The 8,222-nt window shown below is 39.0% G+C and overlaps 1 pseudogene; it reads right to left on the reverse strand.

Annotated features, from left to right (window-relative positions):
- Positions 1-1,550: 1,550 nt before the first annotated feature.
- LOC142870649 (large ribosomal subunit protein uL30 pseudogene) lies at positions 1,551-2,372 on the reverse strand (annotated as a pseudogene).
- Between the last annotated feature and the right edge of the window lie 5,850 nt (positions 2,373-8,222).

The following is an 8,222-nucleotide window of genomic DNA, read 5'->3' on the forward strand; positions in this document are numbered from 1 at the left end:
AATGCTGCACAGAGAGGCCAGGAAGAGTCTCCACAGACAGTCCTTGCTGGGTTTCTTCACTCAGTCTACCAGTGTTAGATCATACCCTTCTTGTCCAATCACATTTGACACAGCTGTCTGTGTTTTAATCATGCTTATCCAATGAAGTCTGCAGGAAAGGAGGAGGGACAGGGATCTCCTGGACAGATGAACTCCTGGAGCTTCCTGGAGGCTGGAGTGCCCGGGAGGGGGCATGGAGGCTTTGCACTCCTCCCCTTGTCCTTACCGTATGCATCTCTTTATCTGCACCCTTGTCATATGCCTTATAATCATCTGGTAAACACAAGTAAGTTGTTTTCCTGAGTTCTGTGGGTGCTCTAGCAAGCTAATTGAACCAAAAAAGGGGATCATGGGAACCCCAACTTGAAACCAGTCAGTCGGAAGTTCCAGGGATCCAGACTGGTGTCTGAAGCACGGGGCTGCTAGTGTCAGAACTGAATTGGAGGACATCCAGCTGGTGTCCATAGCAGAACTGATTGTTTATTTTGGTGTATGGGGAAGAGCCCCCATGCACTTGGTTACATAAGTCTTCTGTGTTAACGATCATGGTTGCTGTTGAGGGAAAGAATAGGATAAAAACACATTGAGTGTTATTTTTTCCATTCTCAGACTATGAACAACAAAAAAACCAAATTCAGGATCAGGGCCCCGGTAGCACTCATTTGAGGCTGAAAACCAAAGCTGTTCAACAATACTGGGGCCAGAACTACGCTGGCAAAGCAAGCTGCAGGCCAGAGCCACACCTCGCAAGGGCCGGGTTAGCACTACTGAATCGTCAATCTCCAGGGGGGACTCGCAGCTGAGAACTTCACAGGATTCTCAAACTTTACAGGATTATTATCAAAGATTCAAGAAAACCAACCATCTTAAAAGACATGCAACAAACTCAAATATCAGAAGAATTTATAGCTGCACCCCTGCCTCAAACCAGTGGTTGGGAGGGTCAGGAGAATGTCCTTTGTTCTTTGTGCTACAGGAGATGACTCAGGGGAACTGCCAGGCGGATGCCCAGTCCTGGAAGGTGGAGGTCACAGGATTGTTTTCAGGATTGTCTTTGGTAGAGATGGGACAAGGTGGGACGATGGGATGATCAGACTCATTAACTGTAGTTGAATGACAATGGCCCAGAACTGAAAACCCTATCTTTAAAGTTCTGTATTTCTGGCATTGTAAGACAAGAGTCAATGGCATTTTAAGACAGGAGTCTTCATCCTCCTCATTTGCTGGCAAATTAATAAACTCCTCTTTCCTTCTCATCAACCTACTAGTCCTCGTTCTTCTGATGCAGCCTCCAGGACAAGTGCTGAGATTATTTAGCTCTGAAAACCACTCAGAGGTAGGAGACAAAATTGTTTTTAAAACATTGATAATTTTCAGCATTTTCTTGTAGGTGTTATTTCCTAATTTTATGAAATTCTAGAGCTAGATGTAGTATTGTTTCTCCATCCTGCAATTCCAATCTTATATGGTCCCTTGGAAGTCTTTCTTTTTTTTTTTTTTTTCAATTTGAAAGCAGTCACTGTTTATTAACTGACCAGATTACAAAAATAATCATGGTAGACACCTTAGTTCATTCTTCTGATAAGCCTATTGATCTGGTCCTCCCTGTTGCCAGCATCTCCACCTTCTACAAAATGGGTTGTCTTTTTCTTCATTCCACCCCGTGGAGATGATAACTTGAAGGGCCACAGGAAATTATTTGCTTCTTTGAAGCGTTTCCCAACAGTATAGATCTCATGAATCAGATCCTCCATGCAGATGATGCCATATTTACCAAGAGATCGAGCAATCAAATCGTTATCTGTCAACGCAATTCGTTTCTTATTGATTTTGCCATAACCACGCTTGTAGATTAGTTCATTTACTGACTTTAGGTTTGGGTACCCCCATGCAATATATGGTTCTACAATCCTCAGCATGTTAATTGAAGCCTTGTTGAGCTTAACAAAGGTTCCATTGAAGATCTGCCGAAGGCGAAGAAGCTGCAACACCTTTCGGACCTTTGGGCTCACACCATTGATACCACGGATCCTGATGACAAATGCCAATTTGGGTTCTGCAGGTACATAAAAGTTGCCTGCTTTTCTTGCCATCCTAGCCATTCGAATCTCAGTTCTGTACATCTGCCTGTATTCCTTGTGATAATGCTTAGCTTTTTCATAGATAAGCTTCCTCCTTGCCTTTCGAAGCATCTTTTGGGCAAACTTCTTTCTCAGGCGTTTGATCTTCAGCTCCGCGAAATTTCTTCGCTTTTTCTTAAGGGTTTCTGGCATAACAGGAACCTTCTTTTTCTTCTCTTCTGCGCCCTCCATGGTTCCAGCCGGAAAAGAGGCGGAAGTCTTTCTTTTTATTATTCATAGTATTTTGAGAGCTCATTAAGTTTGTCTCTCTTTCATCGAGTCCTGTCATGTAGGCTCAGTAGATTCCAATTACATAAGGTGAGAATAATTACTAGAAGATTCAGTTGAGAGAATTATGTTTTCTTCTTTTCTAAACTATTTAATGTTTTATATTGGAATGTGCTAATGTTGAATTTGTAAAGATAGCCAATTAATAAAGGAAAATACAGAGAACTTTTTTAATCCATTGAAAATCCCTCTATTCAGAAATAACCACTGATGACAATTGAGAAGTCACTTTTCCACCAAAGACATACATATATGCCTCCCACAAATTTATACAAGTGAAGTAATGTTATAGTAATCATTCTATACTCTAATTTTCCTTTTCTCCCAATTTTTTCCACATCAATAAATATAGACAGCCATCTTAATTTGAACTGCTATAAAAATCTATTTTATGAATGCATCAGAATGTACTTATTAATAGAAATATTTTTTCTTAAGAATTTACAATAATGAATGCTCTCCTTAAACTACCCTCTTAACTAAGACACTTATTTCATATACATATTTCCTCCATACGTGAATAATCTCAGTTTCCCTGCTTTAGAAAGGCAAAGTAACATGGCTATACTCTTACATCTTTTCCCAGAATATTTTCACATCATTGCAAAAGGAAAACCTCTTTTTTATTATTTCTGGTGGTCATAAAGTTTGGGAGTGAGATTTCAAGAAAAGCAGAGAAGAAAGAAAGCTCAAATTTAGAAACCAAGTATTTAAAATAGGAGTATTTAAAGTAGTACCTGAAAGAAAGGAGATTACTGATTATCTTTGAATCAAAATAAAATCTTAAGCTCCACCAGCTGACTGAATGGATCCCCTCTTGGCCAAGGTGGCCCCAGAAATACCCTAAAGCTGAGTTGCTGGCCATGAGAAGAGAGGTCAGACATGCCTTGTCATGTTCTCCTCCCTTTTTGGAGGTGTCTTTTGTAACTCATTAACAGGCCTAAGGCTATGCAAGACAAAACATAAATCACACCTGCAGGGCATCAGTTTACTTAACAGATCCCTTGAGTCTAAATATATGTCCAGTATATGTCTGTGGCTTATCTCTGATTAACAGACTTCCTTAACTTAAAACATTCCAAGCCTTTAGACAAAGCTTCATTTCTTTCACCAATTACAAAGTCAAAGAGTCTTTAAATCCACCTATAACTTGCAATTCACTGCTTCAAGATATTCTGCCTTTTTGGACAAACCAATGTATGCCTTCCACATACTGATTTATGACTTTATGTGTAATTATGGTCTCCCTGAAATGTATAAAACCAAACTGTAACCCAACCATGGCGAGACCACTTGCTCAAGGCTTCTTGGGGTTGGCTCTCAGGGCCATGGTGGCACATATTCAGCTCAGAATAAACCTCTTTAAATTATTTTACAGAGTTTGGGTTCTTTCCCATTGATGTACCCTTGCCCATAGGTGTACTCATTTAAGAAGAAAATGTGGAGATGGGGGGGGGAAGCAGGCAGTGGGAGATTTGTTTACACAGTTACTCATGTTCTTCCAAGAGGGAAAGGAGAAGGGATTGTGAGGCCCAGTAGTCACTTATTATGACTTGTGTAGATATAAAAGGGACAAAGACTTCCACACCCTTTGTTTAAAGAAGAAACACATTGGTCTGGTAGATTGATATTAACTTTATAATAAAAGGAGAGGAGGAAAAGAATTCTATCACCTAAAAATTCTCTGGAGTATTTATACTTCCAGAAAAATGCAAAGTTATGTGTGAATGCTGAAACTAAGGCAGTGAATTATGAACTAAAGCAACCAGATAGCAAAACACATTTTAGGGATGCAAAGTTAAGTTTCAAAAGACATAGAGCAATTTTTCTAATCCAGGTGGGTAATGGGATTCCCCCTTTACCTCCCCTCCCTCAAGGTTCACTGAAAGATCAACTCACAATTAGGCAGGTTGGTAAGAGAGATCAAAAATTTATTTCCATGCACATGAAGAGAATCACAGAGAGATTACCCAATATCCCGGTGGGGCACAGAAGTTTATATACCCTCCTTTTAGGGAGGAGGAGATGAAGAGTATAGGCAATTCTTTTGAGGGGCAATAAATCATTACTAAGGAGAATAAATAAATACTTGGGAGAATGAACAGATGGGGAAAACACATTGGCTTGTAAATGATTTTCTTTAGAAGTTAAATTAACCTTAGAGACAGATATTATTACTAAAATGGGTTGGGCCAGGCCTGGTTGCTTTCTTCATCATCTTTCCTGGAATATATATTGAGAAAACAGGCAGGGGAAGAAAAGACAATTGTTCTTCTTTATGAGTCTGTCAGGTTTTTATGTAGATACAGGGAAAGCCCCTTCCAATGCCTGTTGATTTCCAAGGGCCTTTAATTCAAAATACTCTTTATACAATGAGTCATATTTTGGGGTGAAATTCCATGAGCTCCTTCAGTGACATGGAAGTATCCATTAAAAGCAACTTTTATGAGAACAATTTTATAAAAAGAAAAAAGAAATCAGAAGTGCAACATGGTATATTTTCTCAAGCCTCAAAGTTTTGTGAGTGTTTTTATTTAACATTTTATCAAAAGAGGTCTGACAATTCTGAGTGGTATCTATTGCTACCATTATAGGGGAAGTTGAAACCGTTTGTCCCTTTCATTTTTCTAAAATTTCTGTAACTACAAATTGTTAATACAAAAAGTAAAATTTTTAAGGTTAAATTTTGGAATTTAGTAAGGTAGCACAGAAAGAACATTACAAATTTAAATATAAAAATGAAAAGAGCAGGAAAAATTTTAACAAATTCAAAATGAAGACTATAATAGCATATTTTTACTTGCGACCAAGAATTTAAATGCAGAACAAAATAAGTTGTTTCTCACCTCTATCTGTAAGGTTTGTGGTGGCAAAAGAAGCAGGCAGAAAGAGAGAGAGTGGGGCCAAACATCGTGGCTTTATTGAGTGCTCCTGGGTGAGGTTCGTGGGTCCCAAGAGAGGTGGGGGCCCGAGCAGTCACACCACCCAGGCTGGCTTTTATAGGAGAGTTGGGCGTTATTTTTTGGCAGTCTCTGGGGGCTGCGGGGTGTGTCAGGGCAGGATGCTTTGCATCCGGACATCTTCCTGCTTTGTCCTGGCTGACAGGATGTGTTTAGGACAGCTTCAGCAAGAGCTGCAGTTTCAGCTAGGCTGCAAGGGAGGGGGAGGCAAGGGGGAGGGAGGCCGGCCACCAGCCCTACACTATCAATTTAAAGTCTACTTATCATTTTTGGCTTGGAGAAGAGAAGAGAAAATACCATGTCAGAGATATTTTAGGAAAAGCAAAAATATATATATATATATATATATATATATATATATATATATATGTTACAAGAATATACAAGAGAGAAAAAGGAAAGGTTGTGTAAATGGTAGGAACAATTCAGTTTTTTCTTGTGACATTAAATAAGACAAAAGAACATGTTTCTCTCTTTCCTTGTGCACCATAAAATTTTCAGTCAGATTTAGTATAAATTTTATTAATCTTTAGGTCAAGGAATCATCATAATATCCTCTAGCTAGGAAATTTCCTTTATTCTGTTTTGTTTTGTTCAAACTAAAACTTGGATCATGTTATGATAGCTCAATTTCCTATGCTAAAATTAATCCTTAGTACTTCTTAATAAAGGAAATCAAGCCCCTTCCCATGATGAAAAAAATGTCCAATTCTCTTCTGCATTAGCTGAGAGGGGGGAATAGTGAAGGTGTGAGCAAAGACGTCACATGCTTTAGCATCATTGGCTCTTTTGCAGTCTGTAAACATAATGCAGGGCCTGTGACCTTTGCCAGCCACATTTCCATCATGACTTTCTCTCTTGCCTGAATTACGTCACGTATCCGACGTCTGCTGTTACACACACAGAGCTGTGCATCTACTGGCACCAAAATTAAAAATCATAGTAATTGACTGGCTATTTGAAGCTGTTTCCTTAGAAAGAGGTTAGCATATGGTGGTGCTAGCAGAAATAATGAGCATCGCTGACCTGTCTCACAGTTTTAATAATTATTTCAGCTATTCTTTACCCTTACAATTCAGTCGCAGGATCTTTACTGCTACCTAATCATTATGGAGATGAGTCTAGTTGTCGATGCCCCAATCGCGCCATCTGCTGGCCAATATCTGGCATTTCACCTTGATTCAGAGCCCTATCTCAAGGGCAGGATTTCAAAATCAAGAGTATTAATACAAGAAATGGAAATCATTGCTCTACCTTTCTCTTCTTGAATAATATCAGATGATTCCCTTCTACTCTGCTCCCCAAACAAGGTAGAACCCTGGCACGGAGCCAGTTCCTTTAATATGTAGACCCACCACCACCACTCAGGATACCTGAGCTGGGGTCAAGGAACAGGGAAAAGCTACTTGACACAACCTCAGATTCAGCTGTGACACAGAGCTAAATGTGTACATGGGACCCAGTGAGTTCTGGCACTGATAATGCAACCCTGGGATTGGGGGAATGTGGCTAGACAAGGTTTTGGTTTCTCCCACTGTTTCATGTAAGGTCTCAGACTTTGGTCTGTGAACTGAAAGAAATGTGTGAAGGTGTGTACTGTGTACTTTTGCACTGTGAGCAATTCAATTTATTAACCATTTCGGTACTGGCGTCAACTATAGTCGATAGCCACAGATGAATGTACACAGCCTCGCCTCGACTTTAGCATTAATAACAAAACTTGACTTTTCTAATTTTTCATTTATCAAAATAAAATTGTGAACATTTAAAAATAATGTAATGAAAACATATATGTATATGTTACCTATTCTGATTTACATTACAAGTAAAGCTGCCTGTAAAGTAAAACAAGCTTTCAGTGCTTTAAAGCTTTCCTCATCCACAAGAGCAAAACGGACTCGTCGTCAATGCACAGCACAAACTATCGTGTGGACTATGAGTGCCGGCTGTGGGCAAGGTTTCGCTTCCGGTGTGCGCTGTACCGGAAGTGGTTAAGGATAAGATTGATAGTGATTATTGGACCTGAAAAAAATGTGAAATGGAAAAGCAAAACAAAGTTGGATGGTTATGTATAGATACAATTAATTCCACTTAATTTAGAAATGTATTTAGCAACTTAGACTCTTCAGGTACAGAGTTCTAATGTAGCTCTCTGTCCACAAGGAGCTCAGAGATTAGTGTTTATGTGAATGTGGACTAGGGAAGGTTTTTCAACAAATTTCAAATTGCTATTTTAAGTTCGACAATAATTATGTACTAGACACAGTGACAGAAAACAACAAGAAACTAATGCAGTTAGGCTGGATTAGGGAAAATTTCTCAGCATAGAAGATAATCGAGTGTGCTACTAAGAATGGGAATGATAGAAAGTTGTCTCTTTTTGAGAGTCTACCATAGGCCTGATAGTATATAAGATACCTGGTGCAAATTATCTCATTTAACTTTTACAACAACCAGAAGTCTATGAATTATCATGCCTGTTTTACAGATGGTGAAACTAAGACTGAGAGTGATGAAGTTAGAATTTGCAGCCACAATGTCTGGTCTTCAAACCTCATTTGACTTTCCTACCTTGTCTATCGATGAGAGCCTAAAAAGGGAAGTGAAGTATATTTATGGAAAAATAGAGAGACACAAACTATAAAATAGCTAATTCAGAGTTTTAGTATTTTGAAATGGCTGAAGTTTGTGTATGAAAGGAGTGATCACGCATGAGAACAGAGAGAAATACAGGACTCTCTTCTACTAAGGGCTTTAAACACATTTGCATTGGTCAGAGTTTTCTTTGTGGTAAGTATGTGAACAGCTGGCAGAA

The sequence above is a fragment of the Microcebus murinus genome, chromosome 4 (genome assembly GCF_040939455.1).
Source record: "Microcebus murinus isolate Inina chromosome 4, M.murinus_Inina_mat1.0, whole genome shotgun sequence".
NCBI lineage: Eukaryota > Metazoa > Chordata > Mammalia > Primates > Cheirogaleidae > Microcebus > Microcebus murinus.